Source organism: Adiantum capillus-veneris, chromosome 22 (assembly GCF_014529385.1).
Source record: "Adiantum capillus-veneris isolate H3 chromosome 22, ASM1452938v2, whole genome shotgun sequence".
Classification (NCBI taxonomy): Eukaryota; Viridiplantae; Streptophyta; class Polypodiopsida; order Polypodiales; family Pteridaceae; genus Adiantum; species Adiantum capillus-veneris.
In genome coordinates, this window is record NC_140952.1 from 123,701,773 (window position 1) to 123,719,679 (window position 17,907).

Sequence of the window (17,907 nt, forward strand, 5' to 3'; positions counted from 1 at the left end):
TTTTGCCTACAGTATCTAAGTTAGCCTATAACTATGTTTACGTTTGCGAGCGGCAAGGGTTTAACCCTCCAACCGTCATTCATCTGCTCATGCCAAATGACTTTCATGCCCAAAGTTTTAAAAAAATCAAGTAAAAAGTCTGTCGACAACTGTTTTTTTTTTAAATCAGAGCCTAGTATAATTGCGTCATCTAAAAAGACTAGAGAAAGCACGTAAGTAAATGGACCAGCTTGTTTTACTACTCATGGTTGATAAATACCAAGCCACACCATCTCTTAATTTAGTTTAGAAAATTTTCTTGCAAACCATATAAAACAAGAACGTCTGGTACAAAAAGCCAGTAAAAGAATACTATTATAGAATGCGCACCTGAGAAGCACCATCTTTTTCTACAAGCTCCATGGTTAGACAGTAGGCAGGCCTCCAGGAAATCCCTCAAATCTCTCTTTACTCCAACACAATCACCACGCAAAAGACTGAATGAAGGGCTCAAGGCCATCCTCACCTTATATAGTATTCCATCATTGGAAGGAGTGATGATGTAGACCTGCATATTTGAATTTTTCTCGGCTTCCCAAGTGTCTAGATACAAGTGGCAGCCACCATGGCCCTATAGAGGATAGAGTGGCAGAGTAGAGAGGAAAACAATCATCATGCAGCATGCGGGTGCACAGAGATCATGTGGCAGTAAGGTCGTGAGGTAGAGACTGTAAGCGACAAGCGTGAAATTCCTACTCAATATGCACATAGTCATTTAACTCGGTATCCAAAAATGAACACCAATTACCCTTATTTTGGTGTAGTGTCCCATAATTCATGCACCTTGAGAAGCCAAAAAATTATTAAAGTGATGCTTGAGGGGCCAGTCCCAAAAGAGGGGGGGGGGGGGGTTGTTTTGAGGGGTTTTGGGGGTTTTAAAAAAATTAGTCCTAAACCAAACCTGGTATAGAGTCAACTTTTGTACTGGGTTAAATACTAACTGTAAAAGTACTTAGGGGTGTGTGTGTGTGTGTGTGTGGCAAGAAAAGAGGTTGTATTCTATGTATGAAAGAGACTCTTGGAGATTCACAATGGCCTATCACCCATAGAAAGTACAAAAGTGGGCTAACAAGGTGTGTGTACAAAAGAGTTCCAGAGATTCACAATGGCTTATCACTAAGAATAAGTACAAAAGTGGGCTAACAAGGTTTGAGTTATATATACATCAAGGTGGCATGAATGATGAATGTAAAAGGAACCATTGTGGGGGTGCATAATGCCATGTGATGGGGCCATGATCTCAATGAAAAAGACTGATGATCTCGCCCAGATTTGAAGAAGGACGCATCAATGATACTCCACTACTCTGAAGGAGCCTGTTGAAGAATTCCACTAATTGTGAAGAGTATGCAATAGCTATGTCCAAATGGTTGTTAAAACGATGGACTTAGAGGAGGACTAAGAGCCAAGAATGTGGGTGCAACAACCCTTCCACATGGTCCAAAGTTTGATGTTGTATATTGTGGTGAAAATTGTGTCTTGGTGACAAAAACACCAACTCATGACCTGCATTTGAATCATCTGTAGAGTGCCTGGTCTATATCTTAAGGGAGTAATCAAGAAGATCATATGTGTTGGTGGCAATCTTTTAAAAAAGACGTGTGACCTTGGAAATTGCAAAAGCCATGCAATTTCCCCCACATCATAAACCCCTCTATAAAAGCAGCTTGTAGGTAAGACCATGATATCAACACTTTAAACTTGTTGCCGCAAGCATAATCCCAATATAATCATTGGAACTTCATATAGTTGCACCATTGTTTCACCATTAGTCATGGCATCCTTACCACTAGCTACCATTGCCAAGCTCCTAACGGTGATGTTGTCATGCTAAGGTACTTAAAGGATCTTTTGATGGGTCTCTTTGTGTCATGTTTGCAGTTTCCTTGTCGTTTGTTTTCTAATTGATTAGCATTAAATCTACGTGGAGACTTTAAAATATGATCGTGACAATGTTTGATGATTTTCCTTGCATTTTGTGTTACATGCTTTCAATGCGAGTTCCTATAAGCTTCTTACTGAGGTCATCTCATTCCTTGCTAATGATACACATCATAATGGTATTATGTTTCTTTTCTTGATCTCATAAGATGTAATCAAAAGGATTATGAGAACCCATGGATTTTATCTGACATTTTTGCTACTTTTTTGTGGAATACATCAAGGAAATTTTTGTCCGCATAACCAAATCATACATATTTCCTATTTTTATGAAATATATAGTCCTCAATGACTCTAAATAGCACCATCTAACTATATATGCAAACCAGTGAAGAAGCTTCTCTCTCTCTCTCTCTCTCTCTCTCTCTCTCTCTCTCTCTCTCTCTCTCTCTCTCTCTCTCTCTCACGTTGATGGTTTAGTGGCTTATCTTCTCGACACGCGGAGAGAGGATCCCTTGATGGTTTAGCGGGTTATCTTCTCGACACGCGGAGAGAGGAGCCCTTGACCTACAAACGCTATCATCGATGCTTGTTGGTGTGCTTGGGGGGGTCACTATAATAAAAAATGTATATCAGATGGGTTCAACAGTAGGGATTATTTTATTCTATATTTTCTCATAGATTTATATACAGAAGGGTGTTGAAAAATGATTTTGAAAAAAAAAATTACAGATTGCATAGGAAAAGGGTTCTTTTTATTGGTGAAAAATTCATAGCTAAGGGGTTTCATAAATAGTTCTTGAACGCACGTGATATATAGGTTTTACATATAATGGACTCCCCGAGCTGGTGTGGAAGCTGCCTACCGGCATCCACGTCAAAATCTAGAGCTAGAAAAATGTTTATCTTCTATCATTGCATATATTATCTTCTATTAATGTTTCTTCTTCCATCCCGTCTGAAGACCGGTTTACACACTAGTTTTGTGAAATTTCCTCAATGAATCTATCATGAAGGAAAATCGTATGATTATGAAATTAATTTTTCTTGAACACTACTCTGGGCTCTCTCTCTCTCTCTCTCTCTCTCTCTCTCTCTCTCTCTCTCCTGGGCTCTTGCGCCCACCCCAAGCTTCACATGTGCAATCAATAGCTCCCTCATATGGCACAACTTCTTTGAAGCCTTTCCCAACGCTCTTGCAAAATGTGCAGCTTTTACTCCAACAGTATAGTGCAACATTTTCTCTCACACCACGCAGAGGGCTGAGGTGGGTGCTAGCGCCCAGAGAGAGAGAGAGAGAGAGAGAGAAAGAGAGAGATATGGGAAAGGCATGGGTATCAAGCTATTAGATATCTCAATGCACCATAGATAGCTTGTATTAACACTAGTCCTGTAATTGGACACTTAAGTGTCCTAAGCCACTAAAGTGTCATGTTTTCCTACCAAGTTTTGGCAATTTATTTGTCAAGCTAAAAAGAAGTTTTTTACACCTTGCTTCTACCATAGGTTGGTTACAAGGGAAAGAAAACAATGGATTTTTTCCATGTCAAAATACAATCCCTATGGAGAGAATTATGTTAAGTTAAATTTTAGTAAAATTTCAAACTGTTTTTTTAGAAAAATCATAAAGTTGTTTTATCTTTTTGTAGAGATGACCTTTTTTATGTTTATAAAAGCCAAGTGTTAGTGCTTAGTGTTACAAAACAATGGAATGCCCTTCAAAGACTAGTTTCCAAGTCACATGGAAGTGTTAGGATTTGGATCATGGTAGGTATGGTGGATGAAAGAGAAACATGGTGCAAGTGTGTGAGTGTGTTTAAGCAAGCTTATCACTCAAGTGAATTAGGTTCCAAGATAGATTAGCTTGGACTCATAAACACAATCTTAAGTATTGACTTAGCTTAGCAAAAGCTCACCATAGACAAGCATGTAGTGCAAAATGAGTTGTTGTTTATTGATTCAAGAAATGAGCTTTAAGTAGCTCTACAGCCTTGCTCCACAGTATGTGGGATAAATCCACTCTCCTCTCCTTGACTCACACCTTAGGACAAAGCTCACACTTTACAGCAAGCATAATTTCATACTTGAGCAAGTGCTGAATAAGAGCATAATTTTGGTCTTAAGGTCCCCTCATGTAATTGGGGCTTTTCTAGTGTACTTTGAAACCTACAAATGACTTTATATGTTGAAACCAAGAAACTACATGTTTTTTTGACTCTCTAACTAAATTAAATCTTGCTGCTTGAACTCTATCTTGACTTTTTTATTGTGCAAGAAATCTTGAAAATCTTAAATTCTCCATAATAGCATTAAAATCAAGGTTTTAGGCGCCCTAAATGTGTATGTACCATGTACTTTGATACATTTGGTTGATTTACATGGAAAGTTGATATTAATTGAGGTTTTGAATGCTTATGTCTCAAGAATGAAAATATCAAATTTTTCTCTTATGCAATTCTAAATATTTAAAATGATCCAATAATTGTTTCATACCGAAGCCCTTCTACTTGCCACCTCGATTCCTCAATGGAAAGCGTTAGCAATGTATCACTTTTTAAAACTCACAAATACATCAAAAAAATAATTTTCTTTGACGTATACAATGGCCATATCAAACACGTAAAACTTTTCATTATTCTATATACTCTAAAGTGAATTCTTTTACACATAAAACTTTCAATATCTATATCACAGTTGTGGAAAAGTCACGTAAAATTTTCTACAAGGTCGTTTCATTTTTTCTTGAGCTTATTTACAAGGATCAACTTGATGGGTATAGTTCTTGATCATGGTAGATTTTGAATTGCAAGGATATATTATTAAAAGACCCTCTAGCTAACATATTTAAGTATATCAAGAGGTTTTTCTTAAAAACGCCGTCTAATGTAAGTAGCATTTAATTTAAATTTGTAAAAAAAGGAACTTAAGTGTCATGTTTTGGTACCAAACTAGTGTTCAAGTGCAAGTTATGGGTTTTTGTAGGATATCTATTCATGACAATTAGTTGCTTCATTAATGGAGCTGTTGCAACCTCTAAAACTTGCGGATTAATGGCAAGGTAATTAATTCACTAATCTAGAGGGAAAGGTGAGAAGGACGTGATCAGTGGATGCTATTGAGGTTGAGTGCAGGCTACCATTTTCGTTCCAAAAATAAATCTAAATCATGGCCATCCATGCAGACGGCCCATGACAAAGTACACTTAACGCAGTGGTTAGTTACTTTTTGAAATAACTATGTTTCATGCATGAGAGAGAGAGAGAGAGAGAGAGAGAGAGAGAGAGAGAGAGAGAGAGAGGTAGAAATGAAGTGAAACGGTATATTAAATGTCTTCAAAGGGCTAAAATGACATATGAGACCTAATTGATACAATCTTGGTGGATCTAATACAATGTTTGGGTACAGAACAAACATTAGTGTCCAAGGATTCCCAGCATTGTGTGATGTCCAAGGATGTACTACATCAATGCCTGAAGAGCATTGTCAATATACCCCTGGTATAGGTGGACTCTAAAGTCTGCTATGAAGCTTGTTCATCTTACTGCCGAGTCTCTACTCTAAAGAAGTCAATGATCTTCATTTGCCCACTATTTAATCTCCTCAAGAGACTCTCCCTGTGTCTAAGCAGCTCTAGCAAAAACAACCTGAGGCACCTCTAACTTGATATCGCGTGACTCTAGCTAGTGGTCCAAATCCCAATCTAAATAGGTAGTGAAAGTGGCCTCATATCTCATAGTATATTGGACAATGACATATGTGATGTAACTTTGTCTTTGGCTCTATATGACACAACTAGTCAATCTTGGTCTGTGTAAGTATTCTCCTAAATCTGCCAGTCTCAATATCTAATCAATGCAATGATGTGCACATCTAACCAATAGCACATCGTATCCCATTGGATAAATGAGTCCATATAGGCAAGTCTGATCGCATAGGCATCCTTGTCAGTTGGATAAGATGCTCTATACAAAGCCATCTTCATGCCAAGCTATTATGTTGGCTCTGTTCAAGTTGTTATTGAAAATAAAGTGACTAAAGAAGTATATAGTCATATGAAAAAATCTCACTAAAGATGCTACACAGAAAGCTAAAGTTTTTTATATAGAGAATTCCGTAACTTCGGTTGTGATGAGCACATCTCAAATTCTTAAGTTGGGGTGATTGTAAGGTTTCCACCTTTTCAACGGTGGAGAGATGAATCCTAAAATTTATAGTGAGAGCATTGGACATACAAATTGGTAAACCACTATTTCAAAAGTAGCTAAAACTGGTATTTTTGAAATCTTAAGCACGGCAAACCTATGGGTAGAAATTTTCAGAACCATATTCGGGCAAAAACCGACCCCGCTAAAATTTTTCACTGCTACTTTAAATTACTAAAATAATTGAAAGGTTTTAGTAATCATTAAAGTTAAAGACTTTATCTTAACCTCCTAGATATTTACTAGATATTTACCATATATTTATAAGAAAGCATAAAATTCACCCAAATGGTAAAATTGACCAACCAATTTTGGCAGGTGCTAGGGGAGGCCATCACTGATATTCCAGGGACACATTTAGTAGTAGGTGGTGCTAGGAGAGCTGAAGGGCTACCTTGGGGTGCAAGTAACTGCTAAATGCAGGCCTTGACTGCCAAAAACCTATAGATAAATCCCTTAGGCTTCTCATTTTCACTCAGGCTCGGAGTCCTAGCCAGAAATCTCTCGTGCGAGAGAGATACTTCACAGAATCACTAAGAGAGAAAACCTCTAAGTGATTAAGCAAGGTAATTAATGATAATCTCAAATAATTAGTATTTTATTTTAATTTAGGTCTAAATTTTCTAATTGATCTATTAATTGAAAAGGTTAGATCGTCCTCTACTATTAATCACACTCTTATACATTATAAAATTGTTAATTACTTAATATTAATTAAGATTGATAATCTACTTAATTATTAATCCTAATTAGGATTGTAACTGATTAAATTTGGCCTTAATTAATGGAAATTATATTAAACAAGCTTAGTTAGCTCTAATATAATTATCAAAGCTTATTTATACTATTCGAAAGCTAGGAAAATTATTTCTTAGTTTTTTTTTATTTTTTGTATTTGATTAAGAAGAAATTAGTTTTTTTTAGAGTTAAAACTAATGGAAAACTTAGCAAAATACCTTAATAAATCACAAAGTTAGAAAACATCATAAGCAAGCTATGATAATTAGCTCATAGACAAAAAAATTAGTTAAGCTAACCAATGAAGCTAAAATTTCTTAATTTTGATTATAAATTAAAGAGAAAAACTTAATTAGCTTAGATAACTACACAATAATTATTTAATTAAAAAACATCATTAGAAAGCCATGATAATTAACTCATGGACAAAAAACTAGTTTAGCTAATTAATCAAGCTAAAATTATTTGATTTTGATTGTAAATTAAAACAAAAATTAGTTATGATTATAAGAGTTAGAGAACATGATTAGAAAGCCATGATAATTAGATCATGGACAAAGAATTAGTTTATCTTATTAATTAGGTTAAAATTGTTTGATTTTAGCTATAAATTAAATAGGATAATTAGTTAATTAGCTTGGATAACTACATGGTAATTATCAAATTTAAAAAAATCATTACCAAGTTGGGATGATTAGCTCATGGATATTAAATCAATGTAAATTAAAGAGGAAAATTAGTTAAGTATATTAGATAACTATATGGTAATAATCAAAGTTATAAAACATCATTACCAAATTTAGATAATTAGCTCATGAATAAAAAAATTAGTTTATCTTATTAATTAAGCTAAGATTATCTGATTTTGACTATAAAGTAAAAGGAAAATTAGTTAAATTGGCATAGATAATTGCATGGTAATTATTAGTATTAAAGTACATCATTAGAAAGCCAAATTAACTAGATCATGAATAGAAAATTAATTAAGCTAATTAAATAAGTAAAAAGTATTCAATTTTGGCTATAAATTAAGGAAATAAATTATTTTTATAGCTTAGATAACTACATGGTAATTAACAAAGCTAGAAAACATTATTAGAAAGCTAAAAACATTATGTCATGGATAAAAAATTAGTTTTAAATAATTAATAAAGCTAAAACTATTTGATTTTGGCTATAAATTAAAGGGAGAAATTAGATAATTAGCTTAGATAATTACATAATACTTATTAAATTTATAAAACATCATTATCAAGCCAAGATAATTAGCTCATGGATAGAAAATTAGTTTCAATAATAATTTTAACTCAAAAATCCTAATTTTGATCAATACTTCAAAAGGATAAATAGTAAATACATATAAAAGCCTTTAACAAAATTACTAGAGGTGCAAAATAATATTATAAAGTTGAGATAGTTATATCTCTAAGAGATAATCATCGTAATAAATATGGAGTCGAAAATAAGCCAAATTTTAGTCTAGAATATAACGAGAAAATTATGAAAAAGGTTTAGATAGTTATAAGAAAATTAGATAAGCTTAGAGAACCCTTAAGGAAGCTAAGATAAAATTATCTTACTTATATAAGCAAATAAGAAATTACTAGGTCAAGAAATTATCATTTATGACTACAAATGACTACAAACTTAACATTAGTTGGGGTGAAAAGAGGAACTAGATTCAATACAAAGGTAAAGTCAAGTTTTTTATGATTTTACCAAATAAAAAGATATCCTTTTTATAAAGGTAAAAGTTATGGCTCCAAAGAGGACACGATCAAACACCCAAACTGATGAAAAAGATAATGTTCCAAAGAGAACCAGGGGTTCTTACGACCATGAGGCAGGACCCAATAGTAGGCCCACGGACGAGAGTGTCCGGGCCCAGGGATCTAGTAGATACCCGATCAGTCCCAGGTGGGTGTTCATTAAACTTAAGTTTTAAGCAATTCAAATTATTGTAAGTAATAACATTGCATACTTTAAAGAGTGGGTAAGGATTTAGAAAAAAGATAAATTGGCTGAAAATCAGAAGGATATCTTTCAAGAAACCATCCTTCAATTGGTTGATAAACTAGGAAATAAAGGTTTTGGTAAGACTGGTTGAATTAGGAAAGATATGATTGATCATCCTTAAGACAGCTTGTTTCAAGACACCTACAACTCCTTGATATATTTTGATGAATAATGATGGTTTTTTTACCACAAAAAAGTCGGTTACCCCCATGAACGATGTGTTTCTACTATGTGTCATGTCTTCATGTTTCTACATAAGTTAGGATACCGTTGTTAATCCTAGGAGAGCCGCCCAATTGTATGGACAACTGGTTTGGTGTATGGGCATCCCAAACTTTGGGTGATGGGTTTCCACCCCGGATTATGAATAAGGAATGGATGTTGTTTTTCCACCCTTAGGTGGTCTTGAGACAAGAAGAGTACTGGTCATGGTTATTATGGTCAGTGTTTTTGATTGACAATACCATGTCTTAAGTTTAAAGATGTCTCTTTGCTAAAAGAATTCTTTTCAATGTTGTCTTTAATACTTGATTGAAGGAATCACTGTGACAAAAAGTTAAAAGAAACCATATTTTAAATGTTAAAACAATGTGATAGTAATTAGAAAACAAAAGAATCATGTGTGATTGTGGGGTGGTAAGCAAGGATTGACTAAGGTTGTCAATCATGGGCGGGTGGACCTGATTAGTCAGGTAACTATCCATCTCCGTGCACTAAAAACGTTAGAAGACTTCTTTATTGGAAGAGGAGTCTACCAACGGTTGTGCCCTCACTCATGTGGGAGGGGGAGCATTGGATGAGGATACCTTAGCCCAACTACATAAGTTATAGGGCTGAGAAAGTTTTTGAAGGTTAGGATTTTTGTTTCGTTTTCGCTTGCGACACAAGACTAGGTCTTTTTCTAGGGCTATAGTCCCAATCCATTGCCAATGGTAAAGGTCTAATCCCTAGATTTTTCTTGCTTAGAGACTCTAATTTTTATTAGGCCTAGAGACCTGACAAGGATCCCATCATGACTTTGGTGTCGGCAGGTTGGGGACCTCTCAGTTAGAACAAACACCTTTGAAATTAGGGTAGAATTTACCTCCTGCTCCTTGTCCTCCTCCTCTTTATTGCCCTTGGCATCCAAGTTGATACATGATTTCACTGCATCCATAAATTGTGGCTTATCAAAGGGGGAATTTTGTACTAGAATAGGCATCCTTGTCGCCACAAGCTTAGCTTGCATGGCTTGGAAATCTTCCTCGGTCACGTGCAACTACTCGATTGTCAGAACCTCCGGTGACACAGAAGTGCAATAGTGTTAGTGATAGATTCATTGAGTGATAGGAGCTTTCTTTCAAGGGCATCTGGCATGTGGTCTAGGGGAAATTGGGTGTTGGTGCATAGCACACTCAGGCACTCATCCATGCATAGGCCAAATGCTTTCTCCAAGTCATGAAAAAAAAAAAGAAACACCTCCTCATCCACTACCACTGACGATAAGTGGTTGAGCTCTACTTTTGGGATTGCATCATCCATCAGTGGTGCATCATTTGGAGTGACACTAGTGCTACCCACAATGATGGGTTTTTCAACCACTTCCTCGATATTGAAGGGTTCATGGGGACACCCTCATGCTCCTTGGCACCCTTGATGATGGAGCCAACCGGAAGGTGTGGTAGTCGCACCTCCTCCAAATTGGGTTTCTTGCTAATAAGAAAGATGAACATAGACAACTAAGAAAGGTACTCTACCCTCAATTTAGGTTTCTTCATCATTGGCATCCCTAGAGCCTGCTCATCCAAGAAATGGTCTGCATCGGTGGTAATTTCTTGGAATCGTATCAACCGCTTAGAGAATGGGCGATCACCTTTGTGGATGTAGTGGAACAGATTGCAAGGCACCCAAATCCCTACATGTGGAGGTATAGTTAAGGAATATTTTATGATGTGCTCCTTCATGAATGCTGAAATCTTGACAAATGCGTCCATGTAGAGGAAAACTGTGGCATCAAGGTCCGAGAGATGAGTAAAAAGGTGTGAAGTTCCAGCTTTCCCTTGTAGTTGGTGTCCTCAAGGAAGAGGGTGAAGTGTGACAAAGAGATGGATGTGGGTGCAAAAGCAGAGGCTATGGAGGCATCCCTATCTAGTTCATACTTTCAACAAAAAGTGGAAGAACTCAAGGGTTGCAAAAGTGAAAACTTAGAATGAATTATCGAGGCCCCCCCTTTTATAATGGCATCCTTTTTTTAAAAAGGCACTCTCTCCAAAAAAATAAAGGCACTTTTTCCAAAAATGGACTTTTGTCTCATTGTGACACGTAGATTTCAATAATAAGTAAAACTGGTACTGAAACAAGTTGTACACAAGACTGCTATTGTAGAATGAAAAAAATAATAATCAAAGTCCAAAATTTTCCAAAGCTAAGCAAATTGATTACAAAGGGGAATTTTTTTAAAAATGTAAGAGTTACAAAGCTATGATAGTGATAGCATAGTTCCATCCATGCCCTGCCCAATCATCCTGGGCCTTCATTTTGTTTTCCATTCTGTTTCCAATCTCATAACATCCAACAATAAGTAGGCAATGATCGTCAAACTTTAATACACTGAAAATTTGATGGACGATTATCACCTTGTGACCTTCAAGACAAAATTGAGCTTTGTTGAAGGTCCTCAAAACTTATAATGACAAAATGTTCTCGCACGCTGCTGAGAGTCCCACTGCTTGTTCATCTGGACATCTTCCAAAGCATCATTGGGCATCCTCACTATAATCTCAAAGCTTGCAATAGCTCTATCTACACACTCTGAGTCCACACTCCAAGCTTGCACATTCAATGATCATAGTGAAATTGTATGTACAAGGAGGTACGGGAGCTTAAATAGCGGATCCCAATACCTGATGCTATAAACCTACAAATGGTACCTATCACAATGGTATTGGGATCCGCTATAAACCTTACAATGGTACCTATCACCATTGTGCATGCCCTTCACAAAACACTAGTTCTCTTCTAAAAGCCTCCTTTAATCATCATAATGTACATCTTACATACAAAGCATTGTGGTTGTCTCCGCAAATAAAAACTCTTTAAAGATATGCATAAAACAATGAATAGGTAAACATCAACTCAAGCCCACAGACCTTGAAGCTTTAGGATATTTCAAAGAGTTTTGGACATCTATTACCATCTTTTTCTTGAGAGATGCTACCGACCATAAATTCAGTTGTGGCCACTTCATACTTAATAAAGAAGATACCTTGCTAGATTCAAGCTTCCCATAACCTTGCGTAGAAGTAGGTACAATATAGGAGTGAGAATAGAAGAAATTTCTTCTTTGAACCAATTTGGTTGGGCAAAGGTGTGCAAAAATTGTTGCTCCAATATCCACATGTATAGCATTGAATGTGTCGAAGAGTCTATGAAGTGGCTGCTCCTCCACCAATGTAGATGGAAATATGATTGTACAAGCAAGCCAAAACATAACTATGAAGCCATAAAAACATACCATTGTAACTTCACACCCAGCTTTGTATTCTCAAAACATGTACTTACAATGTGTTGGGAATCAATTGCATGCTTGACATTGAGAAAACATGTTGCACAAGGGCTACGGTCCCCTTGTCCTTGCGATTCTTGAAGCCAAGTAGCTTTCCTTTCCAATGATGATCCAAGTTTACACGGCTTCAAAAATGGTGAGGGCCAATCCCGGGGGATTCACCATGGAACACTTATTGCACCCACATAAGTGCAGGGGAGAGGGGGTTTTCTACAAGTTACATAAGCATATAATTTAGGGGCAGGCCCCCAATAATTTATCTCCCAAGCTTAAAAATAGGGAGGGGGGGGGGGGGGGGGGGGGGGGGACCTGACCCGGGTTGATTACTTGTAACGATTGGTCACCAATGTGCACTAGATCTCAAATGAATTTAGGGGAAGTTTTTTATCAGGTCACACATCAAATTTTGCATCAAGCCAGTCATAGATAAGCATTGATTTGGAGCAGGTCAAGGGTTGATTTACATCAGCTTTGGATGGGTCAGAATTGGATGAGTAGCCAATGTAAGATGATTGGGCACATAGTTTGAAAGTCAAACTAAGACACATTGAGGGTACATCTAGTTACCAATAGAAGTGGTTCCTTAGTACATTGCCAGTCACTATGCTACACACTCTTTGACTAGTTTTACTCCGTCAGATCATGTGAGATCTAAATTTTATATGTAAGATAGGATTATGATAGTTTTCTTCATTGATTGTCATATAAGCGTAGAAAGTAGGGTCATATTCTCTAATATGAGTCGTATATAGGGGTTTTATCAAAGTTGTTTGCTCGCAAGTGGCATCCCATTTTGTATATAGAATGAATCCCCCGGGGAGCCAATAAAAGATGGTTGCCTCAGGGGGGTCACTATGCATAAATTGTGTATATCATGTGCGTTCAAGGACTATTTCTAGAACTCCTTATCTATGAATTTTTGACAAATAAAATACACCCTTTTCCAGTTCAATCTGTAAATTTTTTTCCCAATTCCATTTTATGGGATCCTTCTGTATGTGAAAATGTGAGAACAAATAAAATTTAATAACCCCTTCTTCTGCTGCACTCACGTGATAGTCACATAATAATTAATTGACCCCCTCGAGATGGTTGGTTGTATACCAAGCACCTTTGATGAACTCTTGTGGCACCCACTCACCATCTAAACTTTTGATGCAGAGATTGTGACAAAGCTAGGGCTTGCAATGATCATGCTAAGGCCATCTGCTTCTCCTTGCTCATTAGCAAAGTGGATTTGCCCCTTACTAGAGCTGAAAATGGGCAATCAGAGCCACTAGTGAGAGAGAAAGGCTGGCTGGTTGGTTGGTTGTGTGTGTGTGTGTGTGTGTGTGTGTGTGTGTGTGTGTGTGTGTGTGTGTGTGTGTGTGTGTGTGTGTGTGTGTGTGTGTGTGTGTGTGTGTGTGTGTGTGTGTGTGTGTGTGTGTGTGTTTTATGTACGTAAACAAAGGCTCAAGGTAGAGGTGGCTACCAAATCACAAGAAACAGAGAGAGAGAGAGAGAGAGAGAGAGAGAGAGAGAGAGAGAGAATCAGGGACTGGGTGTGATGTGTATGTGTGTGGGGAGAGGGGGGAAGGGGGGGGAGAGAGAGAGAGAGAGAGAGAGAGAGGGCATCAACATATTCTATGAGAGAGAGAGAGAAATAGAGATAGAGAAGTGGTTGAGAGAAAGATAGGTTGTGTGTGTGGTTGCATGTGTGTGAGGCGGGGAAGGTTTCTATGCAACAGTGGGACAAGGATGGCAAAAAAAAAAAAACCCACAATACTTGAAAAGCTGCAATAGCCTCGTCGATCACCAACTAATGCATGCAGCCACCACTTCGCATCCACTGCATGGCGGTTCAATAGAGAATACCACGCGTTGAGAATCAACCACCAAAAAATGTACTTTTCACCCAACCACATCAGGGAAGCATGAGAGATACTCATTTGCAGCAGTTTTGAGCCTTCTCTGTCAAACACTTGTGCTAGAATAATGGCAGGTCGGGTTCTACTACCTGCACTCTCTCTTTATCTCTATGTTTCCTCACCATCTCCCATAGCACTAGTCGTCAATGGTCATTCACACCCCATAGTTTTGCTACCATTACTTGTTGTCGTTAAAAATTAATTTGAAAGTCATCCCTTAAGTTATAATCTCTTAGGGTCGTATCCCATGTCCTCTTGGTCCAATTTGGTGAGAAAGAAAAATACATCCTTATGCTTCTTTTGGGATTATGTCTTGGTGCCAAAGTGTATCATTATGTTACGAGCATGCAAATTTTTGAGTAGAAAGTCGTGGCTCTACAAAAAATTCAGCATCTATAAGAGGGTATTCATGATTGGAAAGATGTTCTCAATAAACTGCTCCAAAGTTTTAGAGGTGTATCGGAACTCTCTTACGATTGGCTTGCTTTCGATCATGGTAGCAAGCTTGTATCCATTGCTCTAGGTCACCATCGGCCCATCTTTCCACATTCTAAAGATAAGTATTGGCTTAATGCTATGATGCACAAGGCCTTTGACAAGGATCATGCCACGATGCTAAATAGTCATGGCAATACCCTCTTCTAGCTCCATTTATATGGTGGATTTCCCGTGTAGCATGAGCTTGTAGATCTTGGCCATGTACACTGTATATTTCAATTTTCGATGCATCATTCTGACCTACTTCACAACAAAAAAGTGACCTTCACCAACTTACGTAGCCTGCATGTGAAAACCTAAAATTTCACTAAGCAAGTGAAGGACTAGGGAGGGTTAGGCTTTCATCCAAAGCAATTGTATTTATAATAGAGGGACATGTAGAAGATGTGACTGTTATGGAAATTTGGGCTACAGATTGAACGATTGCTTCATGAGAAATTGGTCCTTCCTCTTCAGTCCTTGGACGTTTTGAGGAGTCGGATTGTCTATTTTTTTCCTTGAGCTCTAAATGGAGCTATGAAATAAGTTGCATTTGATCTAGATTCCTTGGGGTAGTCTTGATCTCAGGACATAGGTGGATGCTCTTCAACGTCCTAACAATCTACCCTAAGAGTTGCTTGATCGCTATATGCATGAGTCCATTTGTTAGCATGATGGGTCAAATTGCGTCAAAGAAAATCACGCTTATAGCTTGGTAAAATAGTTTCTCACATGCTTTAAAATGATGTCCTCAAACTTTGACACAAGTGGACTAAGTGTTCGTCGTACATGATCCTCTGTAACATGATATAGGTAGAGTACAGGAGCATCAATAATGACTTCACAATGAGCACGCTGGAGAGGGGGAATGGGGGAACACACCTAGCACACAACACAAGGACTCTCTATAGCTCAGGGCATTCACAACACCCCTGTCCTCTCAAAAACACAATCACAACTTCACACTTTTATCGGCAGACCACCATCTACACACTCACCACAAGCAAATCACCACTCGATTACACACCACACTCACACTTGCCGATACTAGCTACACACACATATTTCATAGCTCATTTCAATCCACACACCGTTGCCACACACAACACCTCTCTCTCACTTCCACTCCACACACCAAAATGGCCCAGGGGGACACACTTGCTCATAGACCCAAGTACCACGACACAAAAGTAGAATAAGTAGAGAAAGGGGCAAGGAAAAATGACACTCGAGAAACAGGATATGCAAGCTTGATCACACTCAAGAAACACCATACATAAGATCTTCTACAACCAACGACATACCCACATGGTTGCCAGGAAAAAAAACTCCTTGGGCTCTATAGGCACACACCTATGCACAAAAGCCTCTCTGCATACACAAACACAAATGGCTCGAAGGCCCTGGCCAAAAATCATTAAATATGTACAAAATATACACTTTATAGGGGGATTCCACTCAGTTTTGGTATGTGGTCTCCCATTGGCCTATGTAATCCAAACTTGGAAACTCTTGAAGGGTGGTGCCCTTTACTTGAAAGTTGCTATATCTGCTCCTTTTACTTGAGTCGAGGGGGAGCACTAGTGATGTCGCTAGTGCCCCTTGGCACTTTGGAAACTTGATATCTCACTTCTCTCTCTCTCTCTCTCTCTCTCTCTCTCTCTCTCTCTCTCTCTCTCTCTCTCTCTCTCTCTCTCTCTCTCTCTCTCTCTCTCTCTCTCTCTCTCTCTCTCTCTCTCTCTCTCTCTCAATCAATTTCCCTTGGGATTTAACTCTTATGAACTCACCCTCTCCTTTCCTGGCACTAGCGATGTCACTAGTGGGGGGAGGATGTTTCTCCTTGCCTTTAGAAGTTATGGGCCCCTTAGGGCACGGGAGCAGACTTCTACGAATCTATCATGTCATCATCTGCACAACATTTTCGTGCGACAGTGGACAACACCAGTAGAGTGCCATCGGTGCCACAAAATCATCCAAGGCCGCCCGAGAGCATTGGACATAGCGCCCAAAGGGCACCCGCCATAGCCACCAACACAAGGGAGCTCTTTTCTCCACTTTGATGCTTAATGAGGTGTTCCATTCCTATATAAATACCCTATGCAATCTACACTGCCGTGCGCATGTGGGGATTTCCACATGCCATGTAGCACACTATGGATGCCCCCCCCCCCCCCCCCCCCCCCCCCCCCCCCCCCCCTCCCACCCCCCTGGTGGGTTGAGAAAATCATCTCATGAAACCCTACAAAGAAACAAATTTTTTTCACACTTTAAATCGGCTTTATTTTCTGCTTCGATGTCTGATTGACCTCTTGTAAAACCCATTTGAAACTTCCCTTTCTCTGAGGCCATGAGAACCCCGACGCAGTTCGACTCTCTGAGGGCTGCAAACTGACACCCTAAAAACGTGCAAAAACCATTTGGCATCGTCCCTCGGGCAACTGCATCCAACTTTGACAAGCCGTATCTTGGCAACCGCAACTTTTATTGACAAGCTGTCAAATCTCGCTGTCTCCACACAGTACACACAATCCTCAAGGACCCTAGAGAACCCCAAAAACTCTAGATGGAGCGCCTATTGAGACTGTCAAACTGCCACATAGTTGGGCATAACTTGCCCACATGAGCTCCGATTGGCGATCCAAAAATACCAATATGCACCACAACTTGAGCAATTCAAAGCCATCCACTGACATCAGATCTAGCCATCCATCCTCATTTGCCTTGTCTGTCGGGGATCTACAAAGCCTTGCAACTTTCAACTGTGATATTATCCACACCGTAGCTCCGTTTGAGGAGCCATCTAGACCGGATCTTAAAGCATCTTGAAGAGCACACTCTAAGGCACAATACCAGCACTTCAGATGTCTCAACTTGATTAGCCTTTTTTGGAGCCTTCTTGGCTGATACAAATACTCCTTCACAGCTACCTCTGCAAGCATAACCATAGTAACTGACAATCGCTCACCTAATTTAAGGAAATTCCATTTGTGGAGAGACAAACTCTCACTTCACTTGTATCCTGGCCAAAGCTTTACCAACAAGCACCTGCGACTCTTCATCCATATCAACCACTGGGTCATCAAACCCCAATAAAGATCTTCTT